Source organism: Brienomyrus brachyistius, chromosome 5 (assembly GCF_023856365.1).
Source record: "Brienomyrus brachyistius isolate T26 chromosome 5, BBRACH_0.4, whole genome shotgun sequence".
Lineage (NCBI taxonomy): Eukaryota > Metazoa > Chordata > Actinopteri > Osteoglossiformes > Mormyridae > Brienomyrus > Brienomyrus brachyistius.
Window position 1 is genome coordinate 23,926,184 of NC_064537.1, and position 13,055 is coordinate 23,939,238.

General features: G+C 45.8%; 1 protein-coding gene across 1 annotated transcript in view; it reads right to left on the reverse strand.

The window, feature by feature from the left end:
- LOC125742804 (ankyrin repeat and fibronectin type-III domain-containing protein 1) overlaps positions 1 to 13,055 on the reverse strand; it is a 234,256-nt gene that overhangs the window by 67,749 nt on the left and 153,452 nt on the right. The window lies entirely within an intron of this gene.

Genomic DNA, 13,055 nt, shown 5'->3' on the forward strand with positions numbered 1-13,055 from the left:
CGGAGGTAAACCTCTTGTCATTTAGCTCACGGATGCTTGGCTGGCAGTTCAGATCTGATGATTAAGGGTTTCTCCCCAATTAGCCTCTTCTGAAGACCTTTGTAATGCTCGAAGCGTGTAAAATGTGTCAGGTTAATTAGCCTAAGCTGCCCCCGGAGACCGTCGGCGGCGGGGGGTGGGACGGGGTGCACACAAATTAACAAGTGGCTGGTTGATGCACGGGGCAACTTCAAAAGCGACGTGGGTTAACCACGTGAAGGACAGGCTGCTCTCCCTGACACTGACAGGTGAAGCTACTCGCTCTGTTGTTCTTGAAATACAAGATACACCACTCTCCGCTGACTGACAGAATGGCAAGGAGAAGCCCCTTTGAAGAGCATCCCTTGTATTTTCTGCTTTCCATGTTATTCAATTCTCAACCATCTCTCTTCCCACCGCTAATGTAGTGCGGGATCTGGGACTCTTGGACCTTCCTTCCATCCAGCATAGGGAAAGAGGCAGGAGCATCCCAGACCCTGCCAGGCCATTACAGGGAACACACATGGACACAATCATATATTCTGGATGACAGAGTGACATTTCTGCATTTCTTTGGACTGAGAAGAAACCAGGAAACCCAGCGAGAAACCCAGCGAGAAACCCAGCGAGAAACCCAGCGAGAGACCCAGCGAGAACGTGCAAACTCCACACACACAGAACAGGGTGGGACTGAAGCCCGGAGCTCTGGAGGTGCCAGGTGTTACGCCCTGAGCATCACTCTGCAGACCCAGCTTTCCCTCGTAAATCACGGTCAGCTCGTCGCAGAATTAGCCTGCTCTTTCTGAATAGAAAGGGACCTTCCCGGGCCATTTTTTGGGAACAGGCTGACACCGGCATGCCTTCCACATTTCCGGTTAGGAACAGCGAAGCTCTGATTCATCCAAATTAAAAAGCAGAAGTGTTTAATCACTTAGCACATCCTCTCTGGAGGCGCCATGCCGTACTTTCGTAATGAACGCCTTGAAATGACTCATACACCTGTAGAGGTTTCCGGTGTTTTCCACACACAGCACGGCTACCGGGAATCTTCACAAAGCCCATGTGGTGTCCAAGACAATCTTCACCACCAGCACCCCCCATTCAGGACAAAGTGAAAGTGCCCTGCTCTGTTGGTGCCCCCTCAGAAAACAGTGCCCTAAATGTAGCCACCTGGAATGCTTCTCCAGCAGTCCTTAATGGATTGACCAGCGCTGCACACAGGTCATTTATTGGTTGAAAATATGCCTTTCGGATAGACTCTGTCGGCACTCGAGGCTCACCAGTGTCTGTTGGGAAATCACTGCATAGTTCCGAGTTGAATAACAAGCATAACCTTACACTGCTTGACAAGAAACACAATTGGATGTTTGACGGTAGTTGCATAATCAGCCCTACTCTGGTAAATGGCTTTTTTTTTACATGCTGATTTGCCTCAATCCCACAAGCATTCGTTTCTGGATTTAAATGAATAAAAATTGTTGTTTTTTCATTCCCTGGATGTCTGTGTCATTGAAATTTATTGTCCCACACTGCATGTCATTTATCTGATAGGCAACTGCTCAGCTTGTCCCTTAGAAGAAGGATTTCAGAGAACTTACATGTGCTGTCTTTTTATATTCCCTTATTGTCTACTTTATTCTGAATTATCTTTCATGCTTCCCTTATTTAAAATGTCTACTAAATGTGAATTTCTGAATCTCATATGGAGTTCTCTGCATAATAATTCCCTTCTAGACCAGTACCAATCAAAAGTCTGGACACACCTGGCTATGTTATTCACCTTGCAGTAAAAGGCATTGCGGCGATGAAGTGATACATATCAAATATTCCAATGAAAAGGGAAGTGTTCAATATCTCACACTTTACTGGTTTTAGACCCAAATTTTAGACTTCAAAGTAACCCCCTTTTGCTTCGATGGCAGCATTGCAGGCTCTTAGCTTTCTTTCAACCAGCTTCCAGATGTAGGCCCCTGGAACACTTCTCCAACAGTCCTGAAGGAGTTTCCACAGGTTCTCGGCACATATTGGCTACCTTGCTTGTACTCGTCCCAAACCAGCTGCACAGGGTTTAGACCGGGGGGTTGTGGGGGCCAGATCATCTGCTGCGGCACTCCATCACTTTCCTTGCTCACAGGATAATACTAACTAACTTAGTCAAGGTGTACTTTGGGTCATTATCTTGTTTATAATGGCGTGTCCAGATTTTATATGCACATACACATGCAATATTTATGCTATTACACATATGTTGATACCTGGTAAAATGTAGTTCACGTACTAGGCAACAAAATATACTGCTATCAAAATTGGGCATCACCCCAGACCAAACAGCTAATTTAGCTAGAACTACCTTGATTATACAGTTATTATAAAACTTTGAGGGGCAGAGGCTGCTCACACTCATTAACTGGTATAGAAATGAATGAATGAATCATAATGGCGGAATCCCGTTAGACCAGGTTACAAAAACGCTATCATACTCACCCTCCTGGCACCATATTAATAAAATGATTGCTATGCACTGCATTTTATGAGTCACACAGGGAGCTTAGTTTAGACTACTTAGAGGCAACTTTTAAGAGATTCAATGTGAAACTTTTTCCTTTCATCCCTCCTATTCTACGTAAACCTCCTGCGCTCATATGTGAGTGGCGCCCAGTGAAACATCTGTCTATCCCTGCCAACCTGTGGAGGAATGAGTCAGCCTGCATAGGTCAAGGACACTGAAAAGCCATAATCAACGCCTGGAAGGGACTCGGGCAGTAGGTATGACTGTCACCATGGTACACGTCACCCAAATAAGTGCTGTTTCTAATGTGAAGCAGGGAAAGTGACCAGAATGATGGCTGATGCCTCGATAGGCAGACGAAACGAGCCCAAAGTCCAAGTTATGTATGGAAAAAACACATACAATCCATAGATATAACATGGTTGCCAGCTTAACTGAAGCACATATCATATTTTTAAGGCCTTTTCAATGGGAAACCATTATTGAAAATGATCCTTGGGGGTAAGAAGAAGATTATTTTTTCCAATAAGTGACAAACGCTTGTTGACACTGAGCTTATAAATCTGACTAAAATTGCTATGGAGAGATTACATCAAGTTTATCAAACCCAATCTTCTAATAATTTCATTGAGTATTTTATGACACATTAACACAACTTTATGAGTTTTTGCCTATTCTCCCTGCATATTACCATTAGGTTCATCAATAAATGTACGATTAATATCTGAGATATTAACCTTAGAAATAGACTGTCAAAGGCAAGATTTAAAATAATCTTATTATTTTAGTTTTTGTCATTGTTCCTTAGTCTTGGATTTAAAGACCTCAATCTGCTGTATCCAAGGGATGGTTAAGGAACACATTATTCAATGGGCTTTCGCAAAATAGGTTGTCAAGTTTAATTCCTGCTGACAGATGGGCTTATTTTGTTACTTTATTCTTAAGCCCCAGACCAATTTCCTGTTGTGAAAAAAATTGTACGCAAGTACGCTCGTATATATCCTTGCACAGGTCAGACACTGGTATTTTAGTAGCCGTGTCTTGTAGGATTGTTTAAATTCAAATAGACATCCCTGGGCCATTTTCTGCACAGAACACAATCATATAGTGTTTTACTGCTGGTGTCAAAACACAGGTGTTAGAGTTAACCCGCAGGATGAGTGCGGGGGTGTGGATGGAATATGTTGACATCATGAGTTGAACAGTACCAAGGCTGTGAAAGCCTTAGTGACTATAGAGATAATGTTGAACATCAGCTGTTCTCTGTCCCACCATGTATCTGATGAACTACATTCAGTAGAGGAGATACAAGTTCTGATCTGCTTCAATTGCAGCGGTCCCATTCAGTTGACCAGACATCCATCCAACAATGTCTAAAATGAATCTTGGCGCATCGGTGTGTCTCTGTCAGGAAAGAATGCTACCAACGAGGACATCGCCAGTGCAGGAGTGTGATGAATGACAAAACTGGAGTCTATACCATTTTATGCTTTCAGAAACCTTGACAACTAGAAGGACACTGACCAATCAATGTGCTGGAGATACAGGGAGAGCTAAGACATGCGTTGCCATTGTCAAGAGACCAGCTGTGTTGAATTGCTCAGCACAATAGCCACCCACACTGTACATCACATCACATGAATGCCACACAGGAATGTGCCACCAATAGGGACACAATCACTAACAGCCCTTCGTCATCCAGATTTTTCAAGTAAAACAAAAAATATATTCTTAGCATTTATATCTAGACTACTCAATATGATTGGGCTTAACACAGATGACTAATACCAGATTTTACATGGCCTTTGTTGTTTGTTAGAGACCAGCAAACACAGTCATTGAAATTTTCAGAAATACCCCTGCTTGAAAGAAACTCAATAACCTGCAACTGAAATATAACTCAAATCTGTAAGATGAAGCTAATTAAAAACATTCAGATGCCTCTTAAAGGGGCCTGAGCATTTAGGACAACTCAGAACGTAATAGACGGTTCTGCCACCAAGAGCACAAAAAAATGCCAGCCCACTGGCATCACCACGGCAACTGTCTCCCTGCCAACACTCAGGCTTTATTTCCCCTCCTGGAGGTGTCCAAAGGGCCCCCCTATTGTGCTGCCAGGAAAGCAGGGCAGCCATAGGCTCGTTGGCTCCTCTCAGTTAGGTGGTCATGAGAACCGGGAGCACGAGTAATAGGTATGTATCCCGATTCTGGGCAGTTTTTATGATTAGATTCCTCCCAGAAAAATCTAATGTCTTTCGATCCCAGCTCATGTGGTGCTTAGCAATTAATGACACTGCATGCACCTAGGAAATGCTGTTAGGATTCATGGCAAATAATAAAACACCCACAAGAGTTAATCTGTCCTAGACTGGATATGCTCAAAAGGATTAGTTGTTTATGCTCATTAAATGCTGCAGCCATAGAGTGAGGATGACAAAGTTGCCATGAGTTTTTTTCAGTGAACAAATGTGCACAACCTGTTCCTCGCAGGGTGCAGACGGGCCAGGCGGTGGTGAGCTACAGACCAGCAAGTCGAAAAGTGAGTCATGGAGGCACAACGAGATTCAGTAGAATGAAGAGGATCTATGGGAGAAGAGAGTCTATGGGAGATGAGAGTCTATGGGAAATGAGAGTATATGAGAGAAAAGGGTCTATGGGAGATGATAGTCTATGGGAGAAGAGAGTCTATGGGAAATGAGAGTCTATGAGAGAAGAGGGTCTATGGGAGATGAGAGTCTATGGAGGTGAGAGTCTATGGGAGAAGAGGGTCTATGGGAGAAGAGGGTCTATGGGAGATGAGAGTCTATGGGAGATGAGAGTCTATGGGAGAAGAGGGTCTATGGGAGATGAGAGTCTATGGGAGATGAGGGTCTATGGGAGATGATAGTCTATGGGAGAAGAGGGTCTATGGGTGATGAGAGTCTATGGGAAATGAGAGTATATGAGAGAAGAGGGTCTATGGGAGAAGAGGGTCTATGGGAGAAGAGAGTCTATGGGAGATGAGGGTCTATGGGAGAAGAGGGTCTATGGGAGATGAGAGTCTATGGGAGATGAGAGTCTATGGGAGAAGAGGGTCTATGGGAGATGAGAGTCTATGGGAGAAGAGAGTCTATGGGAGATAAGAGTCTATTGGAGAAGAGGGTCTATGGGAGAAGAGGGTCTATGGGAGATGTTTTAATCGGGGCCAGTATAGATGATACCGACAAGAAAACGTATCATTAGCGCAACTGCAGATGACAAAACAGCACATGACCAGAGAGGGTGCAATGTCTTAATGAAACAAACATGCACTGGACTAAAAGCTCAAATTAAGCATGCATCTCACTAGAAGATTGTAGTTTCTTGTGGGGAGACTTTTCGCTGTTTTCGCAGACCAGTGTTTGTGAGACTAAGTTAATAGGGAGTTTAACTGGGCTGTGATCTTCAGTTACTGCAGCTGGCAAGTGCTTCACCATCTGAGCTGAGAGCCCTCAACACCTTTACCGACGGGGGGGCTGGAGAACTGGCCCTTCAGGATAAAAGTATCTTGGCTTGAAATCACCGCGTCTTTGTGGAAGAGTGACTTGCTTTCTCTGGTATTTCAAGAACAAGCTATCTGTCGGGACCCAGAGCATGGATTTAATTCACACAGCCTTTCGTCTGAAAGTCATTCAGAAATTCCAGCTAGATACAAGAGCTATATGGTTCCTATGGAGCCATAAGGAGACATACTGCTTGTAAAAAAAAAAAAAACAGAAGAACAAGGTTAAAACTGGTGTCAATTATGCAACAATTCTCCATCTTCCTCCAGTGGAGGGGATTGTTGGGGGTGGGTGTGTGTTTTTTTTACTATGTCATTACTTAAACAGAATCTGCTTTCCCAAAGTCTGTGGTTTCTGTTGCAGTGGACTAAAGTATTACCCATAAATCACCCCGACGGAGCCACCTAGAATGGGCCTAATGGAGCTGGAAGACATGCTGTCATTTTAGCGATGATGTCAGCCCCATGAAAGCCGTGCCAGCACGCGGTGGTGGGACAGGCGCGGCAGGGAGGAGCGTCTCTCTGTCAGTGCATGCGAGTCGCTCTGCACCCACACGAGCTCCCTCACGCCTCCATTTTCTTAGTGCCCCTCATGTCATGCCTGAAGAACCCCCCCCCCCCGCCTCCATCTTTTCATGCATGGACTTTTCATGCAGAAGAACAGTGACAGGTGCAATTAATCACATGTTGCACCATAATAGTGAAACTGTCAAAATGAGAACTGAAACAGCACCTATTATTACTAGGTGCCGTCGAGTTACTGTCGACTCCTGGTGGCCGTTTCGAAGCTGCTCTTCCAGAACATTCTGTCTTCTGCCTGGGTCTCCGGGCTCCACAATGGCATGTCCAATGTCGTCATAATTTCAAACACCACTTCGCTGTCTAATATTTAAATTGCCCTCGTCACTTGGAGTAATATTGACATTATCCCAGTATTTATATGCATAAATAATAATTCCTCAGACATGCGATGTAGCCTCTAGATGATTATTACAATATGCACAGCAGCTAAGACCCATCAGACTTATCTTACTGCTGAAAAAGGGGTCAAAGCTCTGTTCAAGAGTAAGATGTTGCAAGCCTTGCTTAGTGTCATCTTTGGTATGGAGAGAGCTGGCTGATGGGGGCGCCCCCCATGGGGGCTGGAGATGAGTGAAAAGGTGGCGATTAGGAGCTGTGGGTCTGCTGTATACATCGAAGGCTGGACTTGGCAGGCACGCCTGTTATTTGTGGCTCTCAGTTTTAGTCTCAGCCATCATTTATGAGGTTTCCATATTTTTCCACCCGGTTTTTGTGTGCATTTCTACTACATTTAAATCCATTCATCTTCCTCAATTGCTTATCTGGTACAGGGTCATGATAACCCCATTAATATGCAGTACTGCTAACCCAGCAAGCGAACTAAAATCGGGTGTCTCACACCCCCAGTACGATCACCCGCGTTTGTTTCCATTGGGTTCTTTGGTTTCCTCCCTCAGTCCAAAAACATGTGGTTAGGTCAATTGTCCATTGTGTGTGTGATCCCGGTGATGGGCTGGCATCCCATCCAGGGTGTCCCCAGCCTCATGCCCTGTGCTGCCTGGGATGGGCTCCAGGCCCACCACAACCCTGTACAGGATAAGTGGTTATGGAAGATGAATGCATTGAAATTGTGCATGGCGAGTTTTGGGTAGAGGGGGGACGTAATCCCAAACTTTTGGCAGTTACTGAAGAGAAAGACATCCTGTTCAGCCCCTTCTTAATTGATTAATCATGCAATGTTTGCTGATTTGTTGCGGCCCATTTCTCAGCACTGAACACTCCGCCTCTTTGTAATATTAAAACACCAGATTGTCTTCGCTACCATTTTTAATATAACTGATGAATGTTCTCCATCTGCTTACAAAAAAATTTTCCTTAGCGATATCCATTGATGCCATGGCAGTAAATCTAATGGCATTCTAGATCTAAAAGCTACTTTGTAAGGCCTGAATATATTCCATATATAATGCCATGAAGGCAAAAGGAAGAAAAATAAACAATTAATTCTATACAGCAGACCTCCCAAGCCAACTGGCAACCGCTGTATGTGACGATACATATTGTTAAACAGAAGGATGGGCCCCTTCGCTCATAAACAGTTTGAGGGCATTATAAAATTTCAGTTATTCATAATAGTTTTGTAATATACTGCAGAGTTTCCAAACCATGTAATAGCTGTATTATGGAAAAATACAAAGTATCAGGGTGGAAGAGTCATCTGATGACAGCAGGGTTATAATCAATATGATGTGTGTATTGCGTGTAATTCCTAGTTTAATCACTACAGGGACATTATTTCATTCACCCTGTGGTTTCCTCCTGCGATCCAAAGGCAGGTACGTCTCTAAATGGCCTGTACTGTCTGTGTTTGTTTGTGTGTGTATGTGTCCCAGGTCAGACCAGCAACCCATCCACAGTGTGCCCTCAGTCTGTACCCTTTGCTGCCTGAAATAGGCTGCAGACCCCAAGCAAAACTCTACTGAATAAACAGATGGGATAATTGTTATGATTGTACAAACTCAGCCACAACCCTGGGTCACTGTCATTCCTGCCACTAATAAAATAAAGATGATGCTACAGTAAACACTCTATTCATAATGAGTCCAATTTCAAACTGCTGAATCCAGCAGGGATGGGCAGGTAAGGCAGCTTGGCACACTGCGTACTCTGTGACGTACAGCCAGCTTGGCACACTGCGTACTCTGTGACGTACAGCCAGCTTGGCACACTTTGTACTCTGTGACGTACTGTACAGCCAGCTTGGCACACTGCGTACTCTGTGACGTACAGCCAGCTTGGCACACTGCGTACTCTGTGACGTACAGCCAGCTTGGCACACTGCGTACTCTGTGACGTACAACCAGTTTGGCACACTGTGTACTCTGTGACGTACAGCCAGCTTGGCACACTCCGTACTCTGTGACGTACAGCCAGCTTGGCACACTGCGTACTCTGTGACGTACAGCCAGTTTGGCACACTGCATACTCTGTGACGTACAGCCAGCTTGGCACACTGCGTACTCTGTGACGTACAGCCAGTTTGGCACACTGCGTACTCTGTGACGTACAGCCAGCTTGGCACACTTCGTACTCTGTGACGTACAGCCAGCTTGGCACACTGCGTACTCTGTGACGTACAGCCAGTTTGGCACACTGCGTACTCTGTGACGTACAGCCAGCTTGGCACACTGCGTACTCTGTGACGTACAGCCAGCTTGGCACACTTCGTACTCTGTGACGTACTGTACAGCCAGTTTGGCACACTGCGTACTCTGTGACGTACAGCCAGCTTGGCACACTCCGTACTCTGTGACGTACAGCCAGTTTGGCACACTGCGTACTCTGTGACGTACAGCCAGCTTGGCACACTGCGTACTCTGTGACGTACAGCCAGCTTGGCACACTTCGTACTCTGTGACGTACTGTACAGCCAGTTTGGCACACTGCGTACTCTGTGACGTACAGCCAGCTTGGCACACTGCGTACTCTGTGACGTACAGCCAACTTGGCACACTGCGTACTCTGTGACGTACAGCTAGCTTGGCACACTGCGTACTCTGTGACGTACAGCCAGCTTGGCACACTTCGTACTCTGTGACGTACAGCCAGCTTGGCACACTCCGTACTCTGTGACGTACAGCCAGCTTGGCACACTGCGTACTCTGTGACGTACAGCCAGTTTGGCACACTGCGTACTCTGTGACGTACAGCCAGCTTGGCACACTGCGTACTCTGTGACGTACAGCCAGCTTGGCACACTGCGTACTCTGTGACGTACAGCCAGTTTGGCACACTGCGTACTCTGTGACGTACAGCCAGCTTGGCACACTCCGTACTCTGTGACGTACAGCCAGTTTGGCACACTGCGTACTCTGTGACGTACAGCCAGCTTGGCACACTGCGTACTCTGTGACGTACAGCCAGTTTGGCACACTGCGTACTCTGTGACGTACAGCCAGCTTGGCACACTGCGTACTCTGTGACGTACAGCCAGCTTGGCACACTTCGTACTCTGTGACGTACTGTACAGCCAGTTTGGCACACTGCGTACTCTGTGACGTACAGCCAGCTTGGCACACTCCGTACTCTGTGACGTACAGCCAGTTTGGCACACTGCGTACTCTGTGACGTACAGCCAGCTTGGCACACTGCGTACTCTGTGACGTACAGCCAGCTTGGCACACTTCGTACTCTGTGACGTACTGTACAGCCAGTTTGGCACACTGCGTACTCTGTGACGTACAGCCAGCTTGGCACACTCCGTACTCTGTGACGTACAGCCAGTTTGGCACACTGCGTACTCTGTGACGTACAGCCAGCTTGGCACACTGCGTACTCTGTGACGTACAGCCAGTTTGGCACACTGCGTACTCTGTGACGTACAGCCAGCTTGGCACACTGCGTACTCTGTGACGTACAGCCAGCTTGGCACACTTCGTACTCTGTGACGTACTGTACAGCCAGTTTGGCACACTGCGTACTCTGTGACGTACAGCCAGCTTGGCAAACTTCATACTCTGTGACGTACAGCCAGCTTGGCACACTGCGTACTCTGTGACGTACAGCCAGCTTGGCACACTGCGTACTCTGTGACGTACAGCCAGCTTGACACACTGCGTACTCTGTGACGTACAGCCAGCTTGGGTCCGCCAGCGCCATCTTTATCTGCTATATATCACTCCTGAACAACTCTCATGTATTTGTAAAACTAATAAACCCATCAATGGCTTCCTGAGATGCACCTTCTGTAACATGTTACACACACTATGACCTCAAGTTTTCAAAGATCCTGAGTCAAGAAAAGGTTTTCACACTTCTCACACATTGACCTTCATCCTTTTTGAGTTATAATCCATTCATCCATCTTCCATAGTTGCCTGAAACCCATTCGAATAAGAACAGACCAGAAGACAGGGGCCACACTCAGTAGGCTGACAGTCCACTGCAGGGCACAAACTTACAAAGACCACAATTACTCACACAAACACAACTTTGGAACCGTTAAATACCTGCATATTCCACACACGGAGCAGAGAGCAAGAATCAACCAACAACTATGAGGGTAAGAATTTTTGAGTGCTACCCATTGTACCAATAATAATAATAATAATATTAATAATACACTGAAACAAATGTGCATTCAACCTTTTTAATCCCATATGCTTTCAAGAGCGGTAATAATGACTTGTGAATATTTGTGAGATTTCCCAGGCTCCCTTTTCACAGAAATCTCAAACATAGTGAGAGGGAGGGTCCTGTGCGGAGTTCACGCACGCACACACGCCCGCTCGCTTGTCCGAGTGCAACAGGGCACTCAATTTCATTTTCCCCATTAGCTCCAAATTGAGCAGCAAAAGTCTTCACCCCAACGCTGCTTCTAATCATCATTCGGCGGCTCCCTGGGACTGCAGGCTTTGAAGCCGCTGGGGACGGGCAGGTGAACCTGCGGACGCTCGCTAATCCATCGTTCTGTTATCAATCATACAAAAAAATCTTAGAACAAAAAAAGGGACTAAGGAATGAACTGTCTCTTTAAAATATGAAATTGAATATCTATATCCTTCTTAAGAACACCCAGCCCTCTTTATTTACATGATAGCATAGTGAGCTTACTGGAATTACGAACTCTGCCGTAACTCACAAAGTCTGCTTTTAAAATCTCGCCATCTCTGTTAAATGGGACTGAAACGAGGTATCCACTTACAGCCGCTTTCTAACACTTGTTTTCAAAGGGGAAACTGAGCAGTTAAGTAATCCTAACCATTAGAAGCAAGTAAACAGCGAGATATAAATCAAACGACGTTTAGCGAGGGTTCAAGGCAAAGGAACATGCTGGTGTCCCATATGCCAGAGGCTGACATGAGATGAGTTCGCTAATTTAAAAATGATGACAAACACTGCAGGACACACAACCAACGCAACATCCAGATTTGATTTCAGATGCCCAGGGCACTGAAGTAGTGAGTATTAGTGAAGTTTTTATGATTAAAATTAGTTTAGGTCAACGCAACATTTCAGAAGCGTTAATTTAACTGTGATTGGGGAATAGGTGAAAGCAATGTAAGAGGATATTGTTTAGATATTCTAATCAGCTTTAATAGATCGTGGGTTGAGTTCCTGTTTCTCATCTAGAGAAGCAGGATCAGTCTTGTTCCTCAATTTTACAGCCAAATGACACTTCATTAGACACAGATCCCTGGCCCATGTCCAAGCTTATAAATCAGTCATTGGTCACAGAGCCACCTAGACTGAACCCCTACACCTGGTCACCATCGATAGATGCTCAGGGGACATAAAATTAAAAACACGAACAGGGAGGCATCGTTCCCCCCGCTGCTGTTGTGGCAGCTGTCCCTTGAGCCGAGCTCTCGTGTTTTTTGGGGGCGAGTGGTGGGTGGCAAGCGGTGGGTGGCGGTGGTTTAGGTCGGGGGGCTGTGAGAGGTGCCGGTCTTTTTTTTTTTTTGGTCTTTCTTCCATGAATGCTTCGCATAAAAACAGGATGTGGTGGAATGTTTCCATGGAGTGTTTCAGTGCTCAATCTGTATTTCTTGCTTTTATTGTGCTGGATGAGTCCTGTGGGGCGGTGGGGCGTCCTTTTTGTGGTGTCGGGGAAAGGGAGGAGGAGCAGACGCAGCAGAGACAGTCTTCAGAACGAGGCTGACGGCAGCAGAGGCGCGCCAGTTATGAGCCCCCAGTGACATCATCTCGGCACTGGAGCAGTGAGAGATCCTCTCCTTGCTTCTCTCTGGACAGCATGTAACTGCACTACTGGGGTTTGCTGGAGTCTATGCTCAAAAAACAAGACTAAGAAAAGGAGCGTAACACTATTTACTGCTTACTGATTATTTCTTCTCATACTGCTGGAGAGGTACAAACTATGACGTGTATGTCGATGATTCCGGAAGTACAAGCCCTGAGATTTACCAGAATGTACACAAAGAGTGGTACATTTCAAGCACAAAAACGGGCCGCAGTGGAATCTATAAG